At 42.7% G+C, this 26708-nt stretch overlaps 1 pseudogene; it reads right to left on the minus strand.

Annotated features, from left to right (window-relative positions):
• Positions 1-24099: 24099 nt before the first annotated feature.
• Positions 24100-24217, minus strand: LOC124616898 (annotated as a pseudogene).
• Between the last annotated feature and the right edge of the window lie 2491 nt (positions 24218-26708).

The following is a 26708-nucleotide window of genomic DNA, read 5'->3' on the forward strand; positions in this document are numbered from 1 at the left end:
TCACTCCACTCTTTTCCAAAAAGAACGTGCTTTTAAAATTCGATACCATGCACTGGCCGCTAGGAGCGTCACTGAATAACGTTCGCGTGACATATCCTACGCGAGTCAGGAGCTTCGGCTTGCGTGAACCAATCGGTTGCATGAACAGGAGCAGTATGCGCTAATTACGTGCTGCAGGCAACTCATTCGGTTTACAGGTGCTCCACTATAACAAATGAAGCAATTTACACCAAACTGGGCACACGAATCGTTTGGAACCTGGAAAAAAATTACTGTCGCATCAAGACCCTCTAGCACCTCTAGAGCTGTGTGTGTGCGCGGGGGGGGGGGGGGGGGGGGGGGAGTGAGACAAAAGCGTAACTAATGGACATCTTGTAGTGGCGTGGCAAGACAGCCAAGCCACTCGGAGGTAGCCGAAAGGCACGCGTTAAGCTCACGCAGGCTGGCGTGAGGTCTGGAACATTACAAGGAAATGAGAACGTAGAAAACGGACGCAGTTGCTGTAATACTTAACTTTAATCCACAATTGTAGAACATCTCTCTTGACTGTACATGCTTTAAGATAAATATCAAATGCTATGGCGCCTTGCTAGGTCGTAGCAAATGACGTAGCTGAAGGCTATGCTAACTATCGTCTCGGCAAATGAGAGCGTATCGGTCAGTGTAGCTTCGCTAGCAAAGTCGGCTGTACAACTGGGGCGAGTGCTAGTAAGTCTCTCTAGACCTACCGTGTGGCGGCGCTCGGTCTGCAATCACTGACAGTGGCGACACGCGGGTCCGACGTATACTAATGGACCGCGGCCGATTTAAAGGGTACCACCTACCAAGTGTGGTGTCTGGCGGTGACACCACACATCTGAAGCATTTTGAACCAAATTTGGTATATACCTCATCTACTACGTTTTCATAAACTCGCTCTCTTCTGTGTCTAATTGTCTGTTCCGTACAAATATTGAAACTGATTTTATTTTAAATACCCGAGACACTTGAAACTTTCAACATATTTCAGAAATGGATGATAATGCAATATTAACTACATTTTCTGTCTGGTGGATGGCGGATGGTACTTTAAGTACTACCACCAATTCACTATTTTCCAGTTTCATTTGTGAGTGGTTTGCAGGAAGAACCATTGCTAGTAAACCTCCGCGTGAAATTGTATCTCTTTAATATTTAGATGCAATGTCCTTTCACGAAACGTACGTAGGAGAAAGCAGTATACTAGTTGACAGGTAAAGAGAAACTGAAATAAACCTGAAATTTACCGCATGTCTCTGTTCTTATCAAGATGTCTGAGATCGACTGGAAAATTTCACACACATACAACACTAGTAAGAAAAAAAAATTATTTGAATAAAAATAAAATTTTAGTGTTACACGCTTTTAGATCACACTAAAAAGTATAAAATTACTTCTCACAGACCCAGTATAGGTTCCTAATCCCATACAAATTGTTCTGAAAATTTGTGACTGAATTTACACTCCTGGAAATTGAAATAAGAACACCGTGAATTCATTGTCCCAGGAAGGGGAAACTTTATTGACACATTCCTGGGGTCAGATACATCACATGATCACACTGACAGAACCACAGGCACATAGACACAGGCAACAGAGCATGCACAATGTCGGCACTAGTACAGTGTATATCCACCTTTCGCACCAATGCAGGCTGCTATTCTCCCATGGAGACGATCGTAGAGATGCTGGATGTAGTCCTGTGGAACGGTTTGCCATGCCATTTCCACCTGGCGCCTCAGTTGGACCAGCGTTCGTGCTGGACGTGCAGACCGCGTGAGACGACGCTTCATCCAGTCCCAAACATGCTCAATGGGGGACAGATCCGGAGATCTTGCTGGCCAGGGTAGTTGACTTACACCTTCTAGAGCACGTTGGGTGGCACGGGATACATGCGGACGTGCATTGTCCTGTTGGAACAGCAAGTTCCCTTGCCGGTCTAGGAATGGTAGAACGATGGGTTCGATGACGGTTTGGATGTACCGTGCACTATTCAGTGTCCCCTCGACGATCACCAGTGGTGTACGGCCAGTGTACGAGATCGCTCCCCACACCATGATGCCGGGTGTTGGCCCTGTGTGCCTCGGTCGTATGCAGTCCTGATTGTGGCGCTCACCTGCACGGCGCCAAACACGCATACGACCATCATTGGCACCAAGGCAGAAGCGACTCTCATCGCTGAAGACGACACGTCTCCATTCGTTCCTCCATTCACGCCTGTCGCGACACCACTGGAGGCGGGCTGCACGATGTTGGGGCGTGAGCGGAAGACGGCCTAACAGTGTGCGGGACCGTAGCCCAGCTTCATGGAGACGGTTGCGAATGGTCCTCGCCGATACCACAGGAGCAACAGTGTCCCTAATTTGCTGGGAAGTGGCGGTGCGGTCCCCTACGGCACTGTGTAGGATCCTACGGTCTTGGCGTGCATCCGTGCGTCGCTGCGGTCCGTTCCCAGGTCGACGGGCACGTGCACCTTCCGCCGACCACTGGCGACAACATCGATGTACTGCGGAGACCTCACGCCCCACGTGTTGAGCAATTCGGCGGTACGTCCACCCGGCCTCCCGCATGCCCACTATACGCCCTCGCTCAAAGTCCGTCAACTGCACATACGGTTCACGTCCACACTGTCGCGGCATGCTACCAGTGTTAAAGATTGCGATGGAGCTCCGTATGCCACGGCAAACTGGCTGACACTGACGGCGGCGGTGCACAAATGCTGCGCAGCTAGCGCCATTCGACGGCCAACACCGCGGTTCCTGGTGTGTCCACTGTGCCGTGCGTGTGATCATTGCTTGTACAGCCCTCTCGCAGTGTCCGGAGCAAGTATGGTGGGTCTGACACACCGGTGTCAATGTGTTCTTTTTTCCATTTCCAGGAGTGTATAATACCTATGAAAATGCTTGTAAGCTTTATAACGAAAAACGTAGAGTGCACGCAATACAAACTGATGCACGGATAGTTCATCTCCTATTATATATTGAATCTTAATCTGAGGAAGAAATTTCTGAGAATGTAGGTCAGGAATACGGCATTGCATGGAAGCTCATCACATTCTGTGGAAAAGGGGAAAGAAGACGATCCAAGTCTCTGAGAGCTGGTATCACACAAGGATACTGATAATTAAGTGGAGTGATAAGAGAAGGAATAAGGTGGTTCGTCGCAGGAATGGAGAGAAAAGAAATATATGAGAAACACGGACTAGAATATGGTGCAGAATGATAGGACAATTGTCGAGACATCAGGGAATAACTTCCATATTTGAGGGAGTCTCAGAGGGCGAAAAGTGTAGGGTAGCAGAGATGCAAGGTACAGAGTAGATGAATGAGGACGTTGGGTATAGGTGCTACTCTGTAAGGAAGAGACTGGCAGCCAGCTTGTATAAAACCAGACAGAAGACTGATGATGAGAAAAGACACAGATAATTATAATAGCAAATATTTTCATGATCGCAAAATTATGTTAATGCAAAATGCATTTAATGCAGCTGTTACATAGGTAGTATTGTGTGGAAGATTTAATGAATACTTGCTGTGTGGGTACAGAAATCCATATGGGCTAAGTGATAATCTGAAAAGCTAATCTGATGAATATGCAGTTACACTCATTTAAATAGCATTCCATAATTTAAGTTTCAGTGTTTATAGTCTGATAACTGCCTTTCTCTTATATAAGTCTGAAGAAAGAAATACATATTATATATAAAAAGGGAGGTACGCATGTGTGTGCGTGTGTGTGTGTGTGTGGGGGGGGGGGGCTTGCGCATCTCCTCCTTAAACACAGGATCGATTTTAACCAAATATGGTATGAATACTACTCCCTGTCTGGAAAGAAGTACTGCAGTAGTAAAAAGGGTTGGTAACACCTGACATATAGGCCGTGTGTGTTGTATTGGAATGTATTTCTGTTGGTATGGGGGTGGATGTACAATGGCTGAGCAGAGAGAGGAGGGAGGGGGGGCTGGACAGAGAAAGGAGAAGCTGATGGACAGATAGTGGGACTAGGAGATGGGCAGACAGAGGGAGGACGAGTTGGACAGAGAGGAGGAAATGGGGAAACAGAAAGGGGTAGAGTGAGAAGGAGATGGACAGGGAGATGGGAGGAAGAAATAGATGGAAAGAGGGAGCGAGGGAGGGAGGGGGAGGAGGAGGAGGACAGAGAGAGGAGAGAGAAGAAGATGTGTGATATATGCCATACAGGTACGCAGGCAAAGCAGAGGGTAAGAAGCCAGTAATAAAATTACACACTAAAGCAACTAGTGTCACCTGTCGGCAGGAATTTACGTCTTTGTATAAATTTTTTATCCGAACTCTTATTTGACGTCCAGGTTAGGCACACGTTTGGATACTGGAACTGAATCTTGTTTTTCAAGTTCTAAGGTTTTCAGTGAGTGTTCTATTAAAAATATTTTATCATTTTTTAACTTTTCTATTTTTCATCTCTTGCTGCTTGTTGTTGTATAAAAAATGGCTATCACTCATATGTTCCTCTAATCTTCATTATAAGTGTCTAATGATGGCAACAGCAGAAACAGCGTAATAAATGAAGACATTTTAATAACAGATCGGTTTCATTCGGAAAATATAGACTAAGTTAGTAGTGGATAATTTGTTGGTTAACGGTCCACCTACATTGAGGTCATATTAGACGAAGCACGAGCTTAGTTTGATTAAGTTTGGGGCCGGAATTGGACGACGGATGGAACCAGCACGGTATTCTCAAAGAATTACTTACAGAAACAGCTAACATCTGTATCTGAAATAGTATCTGAAAGTCACTATCTCACTATTTCGTAATACCAGTCCAGTCTATTAATGCGGTACCTATCCACGTCTACGTCTAAACGCTCTACAGCGCACAGAGATTAGAGCATGTTACCAACATTTGTGATTTTCTAAGCTACTTTATTCATAAAAGTTAGTAGACTTCCCTGGCCAGTCTCATTTTGAGTAAAATAAACTTGGTTGTTAGGCCGCGTTATTGTAAAACACTAAAGCAACTAAACAGCTGCCGTTTGGACCGACTTCCTGCGGTCCTCTTCAGGGCGGTTCACAATGATGTGGCCTAACACCCAAAATTAATCTTTTCTACTACTGTATGGAGCCAGGGAATAAGCATGATTCCTTCTCTCCCCTATTATCAGCAGCGCTACAGGAGATACACGATAGAGGCAGCAGAATCATCACAATCTTTCTCGAATACCGGTTATCTGACTTCACTAAATAAAATCAAAGCGAGAATAATTACAATTCTCTGCCACAGACCTATTTCCGATCTCTGTTATATTTTCGTGTGTGTTGTTCCCGCTTGTTATGGTCTTCACAAAGCGGCTCTGAATCCGCTAGATATCTTTTCAATTGGTTCAAATGGCTCAAATGGCTCTAAGAACTATGGGACTTAACATCTGAGGTCATCATGCCCCTATACTTAGAACTACTTAAACCTAACTAACCTAAGAACATCACACACATCCATGCCCGAGGCAGGATTCGAACCTGCGACCGTAGCACCATGCGGTTCCGGACTGAAGCGCCTAGAACCGCTCGGCCACTGGGCCGGCTAGATATCTTTTGTAATGTCTATTTGATAATGATTCCATACACTGGACCAGTATTCTAGAATTGGACATCCCTGCGACTTGAACGCGATTTCCTACACCGATGCACTGCAGTTTCACAGAATCCTTCCGCACTCCAGTTTTCCGAAACCTTTCCAACAAGTCGATTTTACCTTACATCGATTTTACGTATTAGTGCTAATTCATATCAGTGCTTTTTATTACCAATAATATTTTAAAAAAATAATTTTTAACGATACGTGAAGCATATTTGTTATTATTGAATGTTATCTTTAAGCACAAGGCTCTTAAAAGTATTTACTGCGATTGAAATTCATAAATTTAGCCATTTTCAGTCACAGTGGGAAGTTAAAGCTCACTGCTCTCTGTGATTGAAAATCACAAAACGTCGAAATTCCAATGGCAATAAATATTTTTAAGAGCCATATGCGGAATGAGTACATTCGATAATTACGTTAAGGCTGTGGCTCCAGTCCTCATCAAAATTCTTAAATCTTGCTGTAGTATACTATCTGTAATTAAGTGTATGATAAAGTCCTTTCTTATGTGTTACTAATCAGCTGATGGAAACTGCATATCTGAGCCAAACGTTACCTAAACAGGACAGGTGCTCGTCCGGAACAAACTATGACGTAACTCAAAACAATAATTACGAGTCTGAATGAACAACTAATGTCTAGGTTTCATTAATATCCATATAAGTCCTTCCGTTTTATGGTTTTATACTGGGTGGTCAAGACAAAACAGGCAAGGAAAGTGTTCGCGGCAGTTCGTTACAATGTAATGTTAACAGCTAGTAGGACATTAGAAAATTATCCGAACAGGTCTCTAACACCGGAAAACAACGTTCAAGTGAAAGACAATCTACAAGAAAGTCAGAAAAATCGCATTATCCGTTACATGCGCAAATACGAGTTGAAAGGAAATCCTATCTGTACTTTAGCTATTAGAACCTGCACCGCTGCCATCATAAATATTCTGTTGTACGTAACTTACAGTTACCACACCAGTTTCTGCCGTTAATTTCCGAATGAAGAGGTGTCATGACACATGACATCTGCCACCTCAGCTTTTACTTTACAAGGTAATGCTTAGTTCAGCCCTGACTGGGTAAGTAAACTCACAGATAACGTGTAACTGTGCATCAAAAAATCATCATCGTTACAATGAACAGCGATTGAATGATGTTATGATTGGTGTTTGGTGCGCAATTTCGGGGCGAGCTGTATATTGGGTAATCGGTAATAAGGAGCATGAGATTACCGGTCAAATTAACGGCTTAAAAAATATTTTTTTACGTTGCAGACTAATTTTCTCAGTGAGGCTTACATTCGGAAGGAAAGCTCAAAAAAAGGTCCAGAGCACTAAAAAATTCTATTTTCGTTGTTTCCAGTTCGAAACATTGCTTTGGAGCGACACCTGCCATTCTCTTAATCTTCCAAAGAATAAGGGATATGACGGAAAGAATAAATCCCTTAGATGCCCTCGTACGCTTGAGACCTTTCTGTGCAAACTTCATAAACTCACTGCTCCGTTTGTCGTGCCTAGTAAGGATAGGCAACACGCGAATCACTGTTACAATAGGGATTGCAGCCGCTGAAGGCAGTTGGCTGCGACCAATGTAGGAACGCACATCAGTATTGTGTTGCCTGATTCGATAAATTATACCGAACCAAAACGTAGATGGAAAAAAATGGGAGACTATGGCATGTAAAGATACAAAAAGAGTGAAATGGGATGGCATTGCTCTTTGGACAAGACCGATATGATACTACAAAAGGAAAAGCGACAAAGAAAGCATAGATTCATAAAAGTAATGCCACCTCCAGTATCAGTCACTACTAACGGAAAGATAGCGGAAGTCGTATTGACGCCACAAAAAGGTCATAGCGAAAATTCGATTAAGTCGCAGTTATGTTACGATGAATTTCGAAGTAGCAAACACAATTATCTGAACGACTAAGTAACTATATGAATACAGTTCGTGTATGTATTATTCCCTTCGTTCTATGATTAGCGTGGAATTTGGCCTACTAACCGAAGCGCCGGCATAATGAGATCGTAATAAATTTATGAGTTCGTGAGGCGGAATGTGATCTCCCTCATGTAGATTTTATGACTAACTTCTGATGTGTTCACGTATTTATGAGCCATCTAATAAAGCTCTCTCATATACGTGTATGAGGTATCTAAATCTATATTTGTACTCCACAAGCCACGGTAGAGTGTATGCCGGGGGTTATTTTATGTTATTTCTAGACAGTACCTGACATGTTCTACTGAAATGGAGCGATTGAAAAATGATTGCATTTGTACCTATGTGCGAGTCCTAAACTTGCTTATTTTGGTATTAGGATCCTAAAAGCTGAGCTGAACGGAGGAAGCTTAGAATCTAGTTGCAGTCTGTCACAAATCCTGGTTGTCTAAATTTCCTCAATAGCCTACCCTTCCAAGTTTTCTCATCTAAGCTCAAGAATCGTTTTTTTAACAGTTTCATAGTGAGCTAACTGAGTGGTAAGAAATTTAGCAGCACCCCTCTAAGTGCTTCGATGTCTTCTTATAAACCGATAAATTTGTGGTTTCCAAACATTCAAACAGTACTAAAAAAATTGAGCACATTAACGTTCCGTACTCTTTACAATTCCCTAACACACTCACAATATACCGCAATCTGCCATTCGCCTTACGTGCTCGTTCTATCGCATCTCGTTTCGAAATTTTACGACTAATTTAATTGACAGAGCTATCGCCGGTGAAAGTGAGGAAGAATTGAAGAACTTCTTACATAGACTGATTAAGCTACTCAGCACAGAACACGGACTGAAAGTAAATCGAAAAAGGCGAAACCAGTTAGGAGTAGCTGAAATTATACTAATGATAAACTTAACAGCAAAATCGGGGACCACGAGGTAAACCAATTTTACGATTTCTGCTACCTTTGAAGGAAAATGATACATGATGAACGAAGCAAGGAGGACATAAAAAGCAAAGCAGCACAGACAAAGACGGCATTCTTGGCCGATAGATAACTACTAGTAAGAAACATTGGCCACAATTTGAAGAAGAAATTTTTGAGGATGTACGTCTGGAGAACCGCATTTTGTGAAAGTGAATCGTGGACTCTGGGAGAAATGGATACCGGAGAGAATCCAAGCGTTTGAGATATTCTATAAAATGATGTTAAAAATAAGATGGGCTGAGATGTCGAGATTCTCCACAGAATCGGTGCGGAGAGGAATCTGTGCAAGACATTGACGGAAACAAGGGACAGGAAGGCAGGATACGTATTAACACATCAAGGAATTACTTCCGTGGTACTAGAGAGAAGAACTGTAGAGAGTTCTAACTGCGAGTGGATATACCCAGCGAATTTTTAAAGAACATCTTCTGTACACCGTGAGCTCCACTTAAATGTGTATTAGCCAGTCTGGCATTCCGGTGTATAATCCATCGCATCGTCAGTGGCATCTGATATAGAGGAACAAACTACCGTATGTACATTAATTTCTACAAGTCAAATATATACATAACAGCAGGAACATATATGAAACCCGCGATACCTCACAGAACACAGGTTGTCGTGTATATTACTGCTGGGGGATTGACTTCACTGACATTCAGTGCTCGTTTAAGAGAAAGAAAGCAGTCTGCTAATGACTTTAATAGAAACATCACCATTCTTCACAAAGAGGAAAAAAGTACATTATTAAATATTCAAGAAGAAATCGAAATATTCACATACATGACGAAGCACCTGGACAACATACTTAATGTGCAAAGTTATGGAATATGATGTGCATACAACATTTCAACAGTGTGTTAATCAAGAAAGTTTAGTTCGAAATCCCTCCATACCCTGCTTGTAAAATTCTCTAATTTGACGTGATATGTTGAATTATTTTCTAATTTTGTTCCTTTTGCATATTTTACACTTATACATCAATTGATAAAACATGATTATATCCAAGTGTTTGAGATATTCTATAAAATGATGTTAAAATATAGATACGTATGATTTTCACACATTTATAATAAGAAAAGATATTTACTACAGACTCTCTGATCTGTTAGATCCATGTTTACACTATATGACAGTAATGTCAGATGTGATCAATAATTCTCACTGCCTAACATTTGACAGCAGTAACATACACGACGATCTGTGTACTGTGAGGTAGCACGGATTTCATACTGTATAGTATTAACGTGAACATGGTGATGATTGGTTTCCAGCTGTAATGATGGGCGTTTGTTTTCTAGAGGCACATCAGATTGAACATCATGAAAATTTACAGTATAACTCACATGCATGTCATTGGTGTAGAGGTATATAACGTAGTTGGACTTACGTTTCTGCTACTATGTCTTCAGTTGTCAAGATTTTGTATATAAAAAATAATTCAGAACGTTCGGTGAAAGTTCTACTTATAGGTGAAGAGGCTGGCACAAAGAAATTCTTGGAGGGCCGCATCGACCAGTCAGAAGGCTGCCATTAAAATTGTATTCGAACACTGCAGGAACCAATGCTCAACTTTATCTTACAGTCATCCTCATTTAAAGCTGCTATTCGTCGCACCAAATAGATATTCTGTCCAAGACATCCGGAACCTCGCTACAGCCATTCTGCGACGAGACTTTCTCTTACACTACAGCGTCATTAGCAGATAGACTGACATTGCTGCCTCCTGTTTATACACTTGGAGAAAAGCAGCTCTGGTGTCGCACTTCTTTGAGGCAACCCTGACGTCACATTCGTATGAGGTGATGGCTCGCCGTCCAGGACAACTCTCGGCGACGTATGCAATACGCAGAAAATAAAACTTTTCAGAATGTGAAATGAATAAACTTGTATGACGTTCAGGACAAAGTAGGAATACACTACAAAGAACGAAGACAGCGCAATGAACGTTTACGAAAACGAGACAACTTTCATTCGTAGGCGAAAACACAACAGGGGTACAGATTCAAAAAAAATAGTTCGCCGATAATGTATATTATTTCCGGTTTTTCATGTCAAATACCTAGAAGATGCACCTGAAGAAATCGATAAATACGTATAAGTCGTGAAATAATATCAGATATGTTTAGATATAGCTTAACTGTGTTAGCGGAAAGTTGAGAAGTTCATGCAAATTCATTGTGCCTACTTCCATTGCTTCTTCGGCATAAAAAACAATCTGCAGTGGCTGTTCTGGCAGTTCTTAGCAAAAATTCGTCGTTTTTGGTTTTAATACATTTGGGTGTTTGTAAATACTGCAGACTGACCATTCATGTCCAAACTGTAATCGTCACTCTTACCAAAATTTCGAAGATCGTACTCCGCTTTCTACTGTCGACTCAGGGACCTTGACAGCCAAGCTGTTGGTGTTAGCATAAAGGAGGACTATCTGTGGAGAGGCCAGAATTACGTTTGGTTCACCTTTTGAGTAGGTGCAAGGATAACAGTCTTGATGACTGACTAATGTAGCCTTGTAAAACTATTCAGTACGTCCTTACTATGATGGTACTGTGGCACAGCTGAAAACAATGCGGAGATACAAACGTCATATTTTTCGACAGCATGCATCTGCATTGTTTGATGGAATTCTCCTGGATAAAACACACTCCCCATTCGGACTACCGAAGAGGTTGTTGTCTTCATGCACCGGTCAGCCAGAACATTACGACCACGTACGTAACAGCCGGTGGATCCACTTTTGGCACGGATAACAGCGGCGATGAATCGTGGCTAGGAAGCAATGATGCCTTAGTAGGAGGGAGTTGGCACCACATCAGCACACACACGTCCCTTATTCTCGTTCACTACAGCCACGTTCAATCACAGATCTGGCGAGTTGCGGGACCAGCACATCAACTGGAACACGTCATTGTGTTTCATGAGCCATTCCATCACATTACTGGCTTTGTGGCATGGCGCTTTATCTTGTTGAAAAATGCCACTGCTGTCGGGAAATACGATCGTCACGACAGGGTGTACGTGGTCTGCAACCAGTGTATGACACTCTTTGGCCTTCATGGTGCCTTGCACGAGCTTCACTGGACCCATGGATGCCCACGTGCATGTTGCCCAGCTTGTCTCTGTCCACAATACAGGTGTCGAGGAGCTGTCCCCCTGGAAGACAATGGATTTTCGCCCTCCCATCGGCATGATGAAGACAGTGTCGGGGTTCATCAGACCATGCAACGCTCTGCCACTGCGCCAACGTTCAATGCCGATGGTCATGTGCCCATTTCAGTCGTGGGTTGCCGATATCGTGGCGTTAACATTGGCACATGCATGGCTCATCAACTACGGAGGCCCATCGTCAGGAGTGTTCGCTGCACAGTGTGTCACACACACACATTTACTCTGCCCAGCAATAAAGTTTGGTGTTAGTTCTGCCACAGTTTTCCGCCTGTCCTTTTTTTTACCAGTCTGCCCGTCCTATGACGTCCAACATCTGTAATGAGGGATGGCCGCCCAACCCCACTTTGTCTGGATGTGGTTTCACCTTTTGGGCTGAAAGTCGTTCCGGTACCTCCTTTGGATTTTTTTCTTTTTTTTTTCATCTCGCTGGAACAAGTCAGCACTATAGATTTAAAACAGTACACGCATGTTAAATCTCACCCCTCATCCCCTGGCTGCACCTCTCCTCTCCAACCCCAGCCCTCTGCCTCGCCTTCACTGTTGTGTCTCCCCCCCCCCCCTACCCTACCCTCCACCTCTACACCCTCCATCCCCCTCCTGGATGATGCTCTCTCCCCCTCAATTTATCCCTCCTATCAACTCTGATCCTCACCTCCCCCTCCCTTCCTCTGTCTTTCTCCTGGGCTCCCTCTCCCCTCCTTCCATCCTGTTCTTTCCCTGCCTATCCTCTCTCTGCCTCCCTTCTCTCCCCTGAGTCCTGTTGCATTTCCCTCCTCTCCCTTTCCTCTTTGTCTCTCGTGTCTGCCCTACCTCTCTCCCCCCCCCCCCCCCCATTATGAGTCCCTCCGTCGGTTCCTCCCCCCTTTCGTTTTTCCTCTGTTTTCCTCTGCTCCCTCTTTTCCCCCCTCATTTGTCCAGCTACCCCCCCCCCCCCCCTTCCTCCTGCCTTTGGCTGTGGCGTGTCATCTTTGTGCCGACTTTTTAGTGCAGTGTTTCTAGTGATTGTTAAGTGTTGTGCGTCTGTTGTGAACGGCCATGACACTGTCGCTGGGTGTGATTTTTATATCTTTTGCGAAAAGAAACCAGACTGCCGCCGTGTACTTTTAACTGTCTGTCTACTATTTTACCTGTCTGCTTCCTGCGTATTTTATTAGCATCGCCCACCCTTTGTTTTATATTTTAACTTTCCACAATTTTCCGCCGTTTTACAATTTACGTCACGTTTTATCGCCTGCTTTTATTGTTTCTTATCTTCTTCTGTTTAAAAAATTCTGTAGGCTGTAGAACAGTGTACTAAGCTGCTGCCAGCCCGCTCCCTTCGGGGGGAATTGAAATTCAATAAAGGAAAAAAAAATCGCAACGTAACTCAGTATCACGGAAGTTACGAACGACAAAATGTGACTGAAGAATATTATGTACAGTCTGTTTCATAGCAATGTCACATAAGGTGGGGAGGAGAGGAGGAAGATCATGGCACCTGCATGGTGAGGAGTGGAAAGAGGGGGAATGTTTTTATCTTGCATTGCTACTAACTCAGGCGCCACGCACCAATCAGTTGCTACGGTACGAATTCCACACGGAATTAATGTTTCGTGAAGATGTATTATAGCGATGTTCGTGGTCAAATGCTTAATTGATATAGTAATGAATATGAATTTAAATCAATCAAGATGTAATACAGTTCAATTAGTAAATGACAAAATACATTTGAAGCATTTGCAAAACATCTAACTACGTGCCTCATGTTACATCGACTAGCTACAATGCAACTACGTGAACGTTGCGGCTGGCAGCAGTCGAAACCATGACTGGTAGTCAGGAAGACTACTCCCTTGAGCCGAATCGTAACGAGCAGAGCTAGGGAAGAAAGTAACACTGTTATGAGGACAGACGATAACACTTGTTTATATTAAATGTGGTAGTTTTATTGTTTCTACTATTAATAAATATGTTTTAAAAACCTCAACATCAGAACAGTATTTTGTAAAAAATTATTTCTCATTGTAAATTGTATCGTAAGTTTTCAAAAATCGAAACTTCTGATTTCCGTGGTCTGGAGGGACGGCGAGGGTTTTATGGTTGAAGAGGGGCGTTCCAGTAGCTAAAGTCTTAGAAAGTAAGAACGAGTCCTATGAAGAATGGGTAGCTCAAACAGCTAATGAGACTTTTTTGGGAGACATTTTTTTTTGGGAGAGGGCAAAACGTGACTGAAGGTAAAGATGTATTCATAGGACACATCAGAGGCATCAAGGAAAGGCTACTTTAGTAATGGAATAAGTGTGTATTTTGGGGAAGGGAGGAACAAAATTTGTAGAGGGAGACTAAGGCTTGAATACAACAACCAGTTTGTAATAGATGTAGGGTGCAGTTATGCACCATATGTGAAAAGACTTGTACTGAAAGACAAAGGGTGAGAGGTGCACAGGACCAATCTTTGCACTGATGAGTAGTACAGCAGTGTTAAGCCTTTCCCAGCTCCACAAAGGAATGTAACCATTTTAAGCTTTCTGTCAGGGGACGGAGTACTTAAAACTTCAGACAGTGTATAAAGCGGACGTCCATTAGCAATTTTGCGACGTGGCAGACTGCGGCCATCAAACACGCGTTGGCGCGACATCAGAAATTCCGGCCGGCGCCTCAGTTAACGGCACCCATCTGGCCTTTAATTGCTGCCACAAATGACCGAAGTTCCGGATCAAAAGGGAGCCGCGGGGGGCGGCGTGGGAGAGGCACGTAGCTCACAGGTGGCCTGCGTCGATACCCAGCAGCCCTGGCCCTCGTATGAACGCACTCCACCGTTCTGTGCAGCTTGCAGATGTGATCACAGTGAAGACTTCGGTACATTTATTGTGATATAGAACGATAGACAGGTCGACCAGCGCAAAACTAGGAGACACTTTGCCAGGCACACAATGCGCGATTTCTGTAGACTTTATCAACACTAATAAGGGGACCGTCAGAACTTTCCCTGACTTACTTCATTCACGTTGACAGGGTGTTTAGGGCACGACGAGAACTTCAACAAATGTCAACAGAAGGACGTAATTCTCAACCGTTTTTTAGAAAATCGAGTTTGATAATCTTGGCGTGCTTATATACTTTGTGTGGTCGCTAGTATCCAAGGATACTGCAGCCGAGTAAATAAGCGCTTGGTTTCATAAGCGTGAGGTCTGAGGATAGTGTCGCGCTGGTGGTACTCTTTTTCATTCCCACTTATCTGTAAGAACAGATTTATGATTCTGCACTTTTCGATATCTACCGATTCATTTGTAAGTAGGCTGTTTAGGTTTTTATGTTGGTAACGCCAAAATCACTGACAGTGCTGTGTGAAGTCTGTAGCTGCTTTGCATTGTTGGAATATTCGCTATTGTAGTGTAGGGCAGTTGGATGTGAATAGCGCGTAGCACTGCGCAGTTGGAGGTGAGCCGCCAGCAGTGGTGGATGTGGGGAGAGAGATAGCAGAATTTTGAGAGCGGACGATCTGGACGTGTGTCCATCAGAAAGAGTAAATTTGTAATATTGGATATCATGAACTGAAAATTTTGAACATTATTAAGGTAAATGCACAGTTTGCTCTTTATCAAAATCTTTCATTTGATAACTTTGCCTATCAGTAGTTAGTGCCTTCAGTAGTTAAAATCTTTTATTTAGCTGGCAGTAGTGGCGCACGCTGTATTGCAGTAGTTAGAGTAACGAAGATTTTTATGAGGTAAGTAATTCATGAAAGGTATAGGTTATTCTTAGTCAGGGCCATTCTTTTGTAGGGATTATTGAAAGTCAGATTGCGTTGCGCTAAAAATTTTGTGTGTCATTTTAGTGTTGATCAGAATAAGTAAAGAGAGAAATGTCTGAGTACGTTCAGTTCTGCTCAGCTATTTGAAAATCGAATAACGTAAGGGGTTTACCAGGACAGTAATTCATAAATTTTTCTAAGGGGATGTTTCACATTTGTTATTTTCATAATTTTTACCTGAGAAAGCGGTTTTGCCTCGAAAATTTGGAAAGAAGTTTCCCGTTATAATCGTATTCAGTGTTTATTACATGTACTGTATGTCTCAGTAATTACAATGTCGCCGGCTGCTGTGGTCGAGCGGTTCAAGGCGCTTCACTTTGGAACCGCGCGACCACTACGGTCCCAGGTTCGAATCCTGCCTCGGGCATGGATGTGTGTGATGTCCTTAGGTTAGTTAGGTTTAAGTAGTTCTAAGTTCTAGGGGACTGATGACCTCTGATGTTAAGTCCCATAGTGCTCAGAGCCATTTGAACCATTTGAATTACACTGTCCAATCATAAAACGCATAGCCGCCTTTTGTAGCGCGGACGGGTGCGTGTCGTGCAAGAAGAGTCAGTGAGGTTCTGAAAGGCACCGACAGGAATGATTCTTGGCTGACGATGCATGGCGAGAACAGCCGGATCGAGGTGGCCCCACAGATTCTCGATTGGGTTTAAATCAGTGGAGTCTGGTTGCTAGGGGAGTACAATTAACTCATCTTGTTGCTCTCCGAACTACTCACGTACACTGCAAACTGACATGTTGCATAGTCCTGCTGGTAGATGCCGTCATGCCAAGGAGAAACAAACTGCTTGTAGAGATGGGCATGCTTCCAAGGATAGATGCATATTTGTGCTGATGCATTGTGCCTTCCAGAATGACGAGATCACACAGAGAACGTCACGAATACATTTACCAGACTATAAAGATCCCTCGGTTGCTGCACGGTGGTTGCTTAGAGGCTTTTCACGCCAATGGATCGTAAAGCGTGAGTCATCTAAAAGGGCACCTGTCGTCACTCGGTGGACGTCCAATTGTGGTGTTGGTGTGCAAATTCCAACCTTCGTCGTCGATGAATAGCAGTCAGGATGGTTGCATGAACCAGATGCCTGCTGATGAGTCTCAAAACGCAGGAACGTTTGCTGAACGGTCGTTGAGGAGTCTCTGTTGGTAGCTCCTTAGGTCATCTGGCCGTTCAGTCACGCAACAGTTGCGCATGTATTGGCCTGTAAACATCTACGAAGCTGTCGTTGATCCATGTCATCTGTGGCCCGAGGTGCACCAAAACTGCTTCGGCGCCGTTTCTGAATAGCGTCATTTTCCCATGCACAGTGTTCTGTAACCACGGCAGCAGGTGAAAACTTTACCAACTTATCCGTTTCCGAAATATTTCCACCCTCGGCCCAAAAGCCAATGACCATGCCAGTTTGGACGCCAGACAAATCTCTCCGTTTCCGTATTACGACAACGTGTCCCCACTGTAGTGGGACGCGAAATTGAAGCGTCACCCATCCACCAGTGTCAGCCCAGTTTGCAGGTGAATATAAGTTTAATTTAGTTTTTTGTTTATGTATTTTTGTAATAATTGTAATGGTTGTGATTTGTCTAAAGTTTTGTATTTATTTTTTATGTTTCATGTACGGAGAGGGCGGCGCAACGGACGGAGACAGCATCTTCGCTACCGGGACCAGAGAGAAAATTGTTGGCCACTATACGTCGCGGATCGACAGCCAAAGAGCAACAGAAGATCCTGAAACCGAGTTGTTGCGTCGTGCTTCTAAAAATTGAAAATCAAGAATTTGTAATGTTTCTACAACAATGACGTCATAGAAAGTTTAATCATGTTGTAAATGTTCAGTTCTGTCTTGTCAAGGCTCAGGTTCACGTCTATATGTAGGAAGATAATAAACTAGTGGATGCTACTAAAGTTTAAATACGTCTTCCGAGAATTTATTTATGAAGAATTATGTTACGTAATTTATTTGACAAGATTATTAATTTTTGACAACGTCCATCGCGAGTTTGAATCTCGAAAGTTTATTCAGTGTGGGTCTAATATTTATTAAAGCAGATCACTTGCATTAATATAATTTCTGAGGAGAAACAAACGACATCTAAATTGAAAAAAGTTTGCGCAAACCAATTGTCCTGAGTGACGAAATGCTGCGCATACGACTCAAATGATGATGTTTTAATCACAGTTTCGTTCAAGAACCATTCAGAGACAAATTTAAAAAAGGATTTAAATAATTTTGAAGTGTGTTGTAACTGACGTAGGTGACGAAGTCTGCACATGGTCATACGTCAAAAGAAAATCATTCATACAAAACTTACGTCGTTACACTACACCACCAACACGGTTTATATACCCTCCACCGCTTGTGCTGCCACCTGTCATCAGTGAGTGTTTATTGCACGTTAACATCGAAGATGTGAGGCGGTCACATTAACGTAAGTGGACCGTATATTGTTTTATATGTTTCCACGATCACTATCACTCTGATTCGTGCAGTCCCCCATGGGTTAACATTATACTGTACTTACGACAAAAGTACATATAATAACTGAATACAATGACTATACTGATCTGATTTAAAGTGCTCGTGTATTCTCTTTTTGTATCCGATCTCCTCATGAAACAAAATTTCCTCGTTTCTCAGGATAAAGATTGTGAAAACAATAAATGTGTCATTAAATTTCCGCAGTCATAATAAATGTGTTAGAATAATGTGGAAACGAAAAAAAATCACATACTAGCCAGATTCGCTCCAGAGACCTCGCGTTTATGAAACTAAGTGCTTACTCTCCCGGTTGCGGACGCTGAATACTAACGACGATACAAAATACGTAAACACACCTAAACTTTACAAGCTCTGTTTTTCTGAAAACGGTTGAAAGTTGCTTCTTCTTGTTCATACATGTTGAAGCCCTGTTCATGCTCCACAAGCCGTGTCAATAGGAATCAAATGGGCGAGGGGAATTTCGAACTGCCCCATTGCAGGCTACACCTAGGAGTTAAAGCGTATAGATTTAGGATAGGTCAACGAAGGGTCGCTACACTTTGGACGTGAATGGATGGTATGGAAAGTCACTTCAAAATAGGGACGCGTTCACACTAGGCCAGCACATCGTCACCAACGGTGAAAGGGTGTTATCAGTCATCCCTCGTGAAATAAAACGTCATCAGAACTAAAAAACGGACAATGATGAAGTATATTTTTACAAACTGCTGCATAACTGCAGATAAATGCAGTTATCCAGAAAAATATAGAATTTTTTTTCTTTAATCCCAGTCAAATATCACAAACAATTGTCGCACTATCGATTTCTGTTCATAGTCACCATCTTCAGATCTGAATAGAACTTAAGCAGCGTTACTTATCGTCGTATGATTACACCAAAGCGGCATTGTACTAAGATATAAAAGAAGTTACCTTGGCATAGTGGAACAGGTATAATGTGAACAGCCCAGGTGTTCACAGAACAGCTTTTCTTTTTTTTACCTGTGTGGGAGCTTGTAATAAAAGATGGACTCACTCACTCATTCATCCATTCATTCGTTCAAGCAAGTTAGAAATTATCACCTTCACACACATGGATACAGTGTGGGAAGGAAAGAAAAAACGGTGTAACCGTCCAGTACAATACGGTTTTTTATTCTTCAGGAAAATGTTAATTCCAAAGATAATTAGGAAAACAATTTGGAATCACTGCTGAGTGATTGTTATACACTGAAGTATACACTGAAGACCCAAAGAAACTTGTAGACCTGCCTAATATCGTATAGGGTCCCTGAGAGCACGCAGAAGTGCCACATCACCACGTGGCATGGACTCGACTAATGTCTGAAGAAGTGCCGGAGCGAACTGACACCATGAATCCTGCAGGACTGTCCAGAAATCTGTAACAGTACGAGGGGCTGGAGATCTCTTCTGAACAGCACCTTGCAACGCATCCCAATAATGTTCACGTCTGGGAAGTTGGGTGGCCAGCAGAAGTGTTTAAGCTCAGAAGAGTGTTCCTGGAGCCACTCTGTAGCAATTCTGGACATGTGGGGTATCGCTTTATCCTGCTGTAATTGCCCAAGTCTTTAGGAATGTACAATGGACATAAATGAATGCAGGTGATCAGACAGGATGCTTACGTTGGTGTCACCTGTCAGAGTAGTGTCTAGATATATCAGGGGTTCCATATCACTCCAACTGCACACGCCCCACACCATTACAGAACCTCCACCAGCTTGAACAGTCTCCTGCTGATATGCAGAGTTCATGGATTCATGAAGTTGTCTCCATACCAGCACACGTCGATCCGCTCGATACAATTTGATACGAGACTCGTTCGACCAGGCAACAAGTTTCCAGTCATCAACAGTCCAATGACGGTTCAGTCATCAAGGGTACACAAGTGGGTCCTCGGATCCGAAAGCCCATATCGATAAGGTTTCGTTGAATGGTTGGACGCAGACACTTGTTGATTGCCTTGCATTGAAATCTGCGGCGATTTACGGAAATGTTGCACTTCTGTCAAGTGGAATGATTCTTTTCAGTCTTGAATGGCCCAGTTCTTGCAGGATCTTTTTCCGGGCGCAGCGATGTCGGAGATTTGATATTTTACCGGATTTCTGATATTCACGGTACACTCGTGCAATGGTCGTGCGGGAAAATCCCCACTTCATCGTTACCTCGGAGATGCTGTGTCCCATCGCTCGTGCGCCGACTATAACACCACGTTCAAACTGCCTTAAATCAAGATAACCTGCCATAAGACTAGCAGTAAACGATCTAACAACTGCACAAGACACTTTCTGTCTTATGTAGGCATTGCTGACCGGAGCGCCGTATTCCGCCAGTTTATATATCTCTGTATTTCAATAAGCATGCCTATACTAGTGTCTTTGGCGCTTCAGTGTATATTGTCGCCAAAGACTTCCGAGTCGGCACTCAGCTTCGAGTTCTGGGGAATGAAATGCGTGAATGAGGGATGAGGAAGTGGGAGAGGCCCAGAACAGTCCTATAAAAGAGGTGGCACCCACAACTCACTATTGCCACGGAAAAAAGAAGACTAATAGAACTACGTATTCATCAGTTCATATATTTCAGACAGACGTGTTATAAATATGCTCCAGGCCTGGACTTCTGAATTCAATTGTTTCCGTTTTAAAAGGCAATTAAGAAGGTTAATTCCACGAGGCGCAGAGCTTCTAGTATTATCCAGAATTTAATTAGATTTCTAGTTGAGTGATCAGTTGTTTATTTTACCCAAAGAATCTGTATGACAGCGTGGTTATTTAATTTCAGCTAATCCAGTGAATTCATATTTGAATACCCTACTGATTGTTGTGAAATCAGATTTAAAACACATTAGCTAGCACAGTGGTTTATGTATCAGCTTGTATCATACTTGTGTGTGGCAGACCTCAAAATAGTCTTCTAAACGTAGAGCTACACCGCAGGTTTTAAATTGGAATGCACTTTCACTTCCATTTGCTCTTGAGTAGTACAGAATACACCTTTTTGTGACCTTCCTTTTTCTTTTCATTTGGAGGTATGTACATTGGAAAATGAGCTCACGGTCTCACCTGATGTTATATAGTTTTGGTACCCGTTGATGATACCCCACGAATACTCAAGATAGCTATGCATTCGCTAGCATCTGCAGTTCAAATGTTCAAATGGCTCTGAGCGCTATGGGACTTAACTTCTGAGGTCATCAGTCCCCTAGAACTTAGAACTACTTAAACCTAAAGAACCTAAGGACATCACACACATCCATGCCCGAGGCAGGATTCGAACCTGCGACCGTAGCGGTCGCGCGGTTCCAGGCTGTAGCGCCTAGAACCGCTCGGCCACACCGGCCGGCGCATTTGCAGTAAGCCGCCCTCATCATCACCACGAACAAATCCCTTCGTTTACCAAGATCAGCTATCAACTGACACATCTAGCCTCTGCTTAGTTTTAGAATGTATTGTAGAGCTGTCTATTAGTTAGAAAATGAACTCCATTCATTCGTATAGTGATTCGCGCGTTTACGACCCGAGCTCGTCATAAGATTTAAATGTCATAGCAACTTCGTGCGACAGCTCTTCGCTCTATGGGACTGCGATACTTGTAAAGCGTGCAGTTTCTTTTTGTTATTAACTAGCGGAGAAATCTGGCGATGCGCAGGTACTACGAGTATTTATAGCTGCGCGCACCCCCACCCCCGTACCAGCCAGCGACTCGTCTTATGCTTAACGTTTATGACCTCATAGCTCCTATTTGTCATACAATGATATAAGTACATTCATGGCATATGCGGATACTGTCTGCAAAATGTGTTGCGAGTGGAGTTAGTGGCAACGAAGTAATAAATTTAAACATCATACACGAAGCTGCAGTTTTACACGCACTTAACTGTTTACGACGTCGTATCTCCTGAAATGTGTATCGTACAAAGATATAATTTTGCATTTACATTCTGTGGTATACGTACATACTGTTTGTATAACGTACATTTAGTAGTAAATAAATAATAAATTATAACGTAATGACTCAAGCTGTGATTTTACTGCACGAACAGCTGAAAAACAAGAAGCGATGAACATTTTTATCTTTCATCCTTTGGCAGGGGCTGTCAGCGAGAACATTTTTGTAAAGGTGTGAAATAATGTGCAAAGTTCATTTCAAGTCGCTAAGTACTCTCATTCTCAAATAATGAATCAATGAAGTCTGGTAGTTCACGCGTCGCGGGTTACGCTTCTTTTTCACTCCCGGCCCCATGACTGATAGATTCTTACCCCCAACAGCGATTGTCACCTGTCAGTACGGCATAGGTACGCCAGGTTTGGTTCATATTGGTCCAATGCTTTAATATCAGATGTGGAACATAGAAATTTAGACGCATACGAGTACTCACATCCAGTTTGTATGGGCTGCTGTGGAAAGCTGGCACCTTAAGTTTTGCCATTCATTATTTTTTTGGAGCGCAACCTAGTCTGTGTGACGGTACGTTATTGACAAAGACAGAAAGACAGGTGCATATTATGGGGCCACAGTCATAATTTTTATGCTAGTAAATTAATATTTCCAGAGGATTTAGCCCCTTAGCCCCTAGTAGTGGCGGCTCACTCGATTCAAACAAACAAAAAAAAAAAAAAAAAAAAAGCTCGGGCTACAATCCTCATTCAGCATTTCTTAGGAAAGGGAACCGTCACAACATGAGAGCTATGAGAAGTAATTTTTAACATGAAAACTGTTTCTAATCTTCTTAAAAAGATTTTTTAAAAAATCAACAATTGTTATGGTGACCACTGACAGCCGTACTAACTCTTCGTTACTGTGGTCAACTACGAGAGCGTACTTAAAAGTAATGCTTCCGAATTTTTTATTCTCTTCTTAATGTCGGTTTAGTTATTGCATGTCGTACGTATTAGTCGGTCGACTGCCGCGCTTTGCTGACGCAAGATGCAAAACTCTTCCGCTAGAGGTGTCCGAATTGTAACGTATAACACGGTGGTGTATAACATGATCATGTCGGTGTGTGAGAAGCAGCTTCTTGTAATCGAATTTCTAACTGAAGAAAAACTGGCCCCTATTGAAATCCATAGAAGAATGAAAGCTGTGTACGCTGACGATTGTATCGGCGTCAATAGTGTGTGACGTTAGATTATTCGTGTTAGTAATGAAGGAAACAGGAGGTCAGCACCTCAACATGCGTGACAGAGCTCGGAATGGACGAACTAATACAGCAACCAACGAGACTATCAGAATTGGCTTGGTGAACCCATCCGAGAAAATCGTAGGGTGACACAGCTAAAGCTCTTAGGTAAGTGTGGCTTATCACGACAGCGTGTACAGGCCGTCATTGGAGAGCTGCGGTACAGAAACTGTGCACATGGTGGTTGCTTCAAATGCCAACTCTTGACATGAAACAGAGGAGACTGGACAACTGTTAACAATTTTTTTGCGTTTTGAGCGTGAGGGTTATGGGTTCCCTATCAACACTGACAGGTGATGAAAGCTGAGTTCATCATTTTATCTCCGAAAATAAGAGAGCATGAATTGATTTCCGCCACAAAGGATCACCGAAGATCAAGACCGTGCTATCAGCAGGCAAAGTCATGAAAATTCCTGGCAGATTAAAACTGTGTTCCGGACCGAGACTCGAACTCGGGACCTTTGCCTTCCGCGGTCAAGTGCTCTACCAGGAGACTGTCTGTGTAGTTTGGTAGGAGACGAGGTACTGGCGGAATTAAAGCTGTGAGGACAGGGCGAGAGTCGTGCATGGGTAGCTCAGTTTTAATCTGCCAGGAAGTTTCATATCAGTGCGCACTGTAGATTGAAGATTTCATTCTACGGAGAGTCATGCTCACAGTCCACTGGGACATTCAAGGTGTGGTGCATCTGGAAGTCATAACTAAAGCACTTCGTCTTCAGGCCACAAGTGGCCCATCGGGACCATCCGATCGCCGTGTCCTCCCCAGCTGAGGATGCAGATAGGAGGGGCGTTTGGTCATCACACCGTTCTCCCGGTCGTTATGATGGTTCTCTGTGACCGGAGCCGCTACTATTCGGTCGAGTAGCTCCTCAATTGGCATCACGAGGCTGAGTGCAACCCGAAAAATGGCAACAGCGCATGGTCACCCAGACGGTCACCCATCCAAGTGCCAGCCACGCCCAACAGTGCTTAACTTCGGTGATCTGACGGGAACAGGTGTATCCACTGTGGCAAGGCCGTTGCCCCATGACTAAAAGCATGACCATAAATTCAGCAGTGTACTATGAAACCCTCAGAAAACTGAAATTACTAATTCAAAGAGTTTGTCGGTAAATGGATCGCCCTCTCCTTCACCATGGCAGTGCCAGACCACAGACGAGAGCACACTGGACTCGCAGTCGAGAGGACGACGGTTCAACCCCGCGTCCGGCCGTCCTAATTTAGGTTTTCTGAGATTTCCCTAAATCGCTCCACGCAAATACCGGGATGGTTCCTTTGAAAGGCCACGGATGACTTCCTTCCCCATCCTTACCTAATCCCATTGACCGATGACCTAGCTGTCAGGCCCCCCCTCCCCCCCAAACCAACCAACAGAGGAGCCCTGCGGCATCTGCAACAATCCGACGCCTTGGGTTCACTGTCACTGTTGGTCCTCCTTACAGCTACAACTTGGCCGCATCCGATTTTCATCTGCTCCCAGATCTTAAAGACGATCTTCGAGGACTTCATTTTGATAGTGGTGAAACGTTGCAAACATAGGTGAGATTGCGGCTCCGTCCGCAGTAACGATATCCACAAACCTGTGTCTAGTTCGAAGAAATTTTTTCATCGCCAGGGTGACTACGTTAAGAAATAAATTTGATCGTGTTACTGTAGTTAACATCAGTTTAGTTACATTCGTGGAGGAATGTTAATAGCGTTTGTTTTATTTAGCAAGAGCTAAGAGTTTTTACATAAAAAATGCGAAGGCAGTACTTTAGAGCTTGCCCTCGTAACTTAACATTATTAATGTTTTAGTGTAACAACATACTAAACTTTTTATTTGGTAATAAAAATATCCTCGGTTGTTACAAATATTGCTGAAAACGTTATACATAAACCTTGAACACATGTGAATTACAAAAAATGTTGGTTTTCCATAATAGCGCTATTTTTATAAAGTTCTCACATATTTCGATTTCCCAGTCATAATGCTCACATTCCTGAATATAAGAGAACTGATAACTACAATCATATTGTCCTAATTTTACCTATAATGTGCAATTTGCTTACAGGTAGTATTTGGAGAAACAGAGTTCATTCATTGTCTTCTTAATTATTGAAACAACTTTCACACCATTGCAGCAATGTGTTCTAAGCACAAAAATTACTTTATATGTGGTATCAATGTTTACTTTTCCTTTTCTTGACTATAGGTCATATCATGCATCTGTAACTTCACCTGCTTTCTGTTCATTTTTTTTTAAAAAAATTTAATTTTTAGGGGGATTTTCACTGGAAGTTGTGTTGTAGGTATTTCCTTTTCAGCCTCAGTTGAAGATTTAGACAAAGAGGTGTTAACTGTTCATAATTACTAACTAAGCAATTAAATTATAGATAATCAACTCATAGACTACATATAATACGATTATATTACAGTTTGGACTCACCATATTTATAAAAGCAGAGAGACTCTAGAACTGTAGTGGGATTTGATACACCTCAGCGGCAAAATAAGCATGTGTGTTCCTCCACGAACGAAGCTAAACTGATGTTAACTACAGTAACACCATCTACGGCTTGTAAAAGTAAGCTATGAAAGTGTTCAAGTACAAATCATGCTCTATTCGTGACAATGTCGACAAATAACGAGGATGTGTGAAACCTTAAGACAGTAACGAAGGGTTAAATAAATTTGAGACATAACTATTGATGGCTCGATTAGTCGTATTTACCACAGCGCGCTATCAAAGTGCTGTCACAGGTTTCCTGGACTCCGCCTAGCGCCAAGCTGTATAAAGCACATGCGCTGAGGAAACGTTGGCAAGTGTGACGAGGTAGTGAACACAACCAGTCGGCGATTGCCGTGTTTACGGCAACAGCTCAGTACACAGTAACCAGGGAGACGACTCCAGTACGTGGGAGAGAGAGCCAAGGTTCCATACTAGGCCCACTACTTTTTCTTGTGTATATCAATGACCTGTCATCTGTTTCATTACCAAATGCCAAAGTTGTCGTATTTGCAGAATATTCAAACATTGCAATAAATATTAAATCAAATATAAATTTAGAAAGAGCAGCTAATCAAATTTTTACAGACATTAATAAGTGATTCATAGCCAATTCACTGTCATTAAACTTTGAAAAGATCCACTATTTGCAGTTCAGAACTTCCAAGAGATTTCCTCTAGTGTGTGTATAAAATATGATGACATGGAAATAGGAGAACTTGAGAGTATAAAATTCTTGAGATTACAACTTGATAATAAATACAGCTGGGAGCGACATACTAACGAACTACTAAAGCACTTAAACAAGTGTGTGTTTGCAGAGCGAATGATTTCAGACATAGGAGATATAAATATAAAAAAAACTGGCCTATTTTGCTTATTTTCACCCCATTATGTCATATAGTATCATATTTTGGGGAAGCTCCACAAACCGAGAAAAATTTTTTAGAATACAGAAGCGTATAATAAGAGTAACGTGTAGTGTAAATCCAAGAACATCATGTCGAATTCTGTTCATCGAATTGG

Source organism: Schistocerca americana, chromosome 5 (genome assembly GCF_021461395.2).
Source record: "Schistocerca americana isolate TAMUIC-IGC-003095 chromosome 5, iqSchAmer2.1, whole genome shotgun sequence".
Classification (NCBI taxonomy): domain Eukaryota; kingdom Metazoa; phylum Arthropoda; class Insecta; order Orthoptera; family Acrididae; genus Schistocerca; species Schistocerca americana.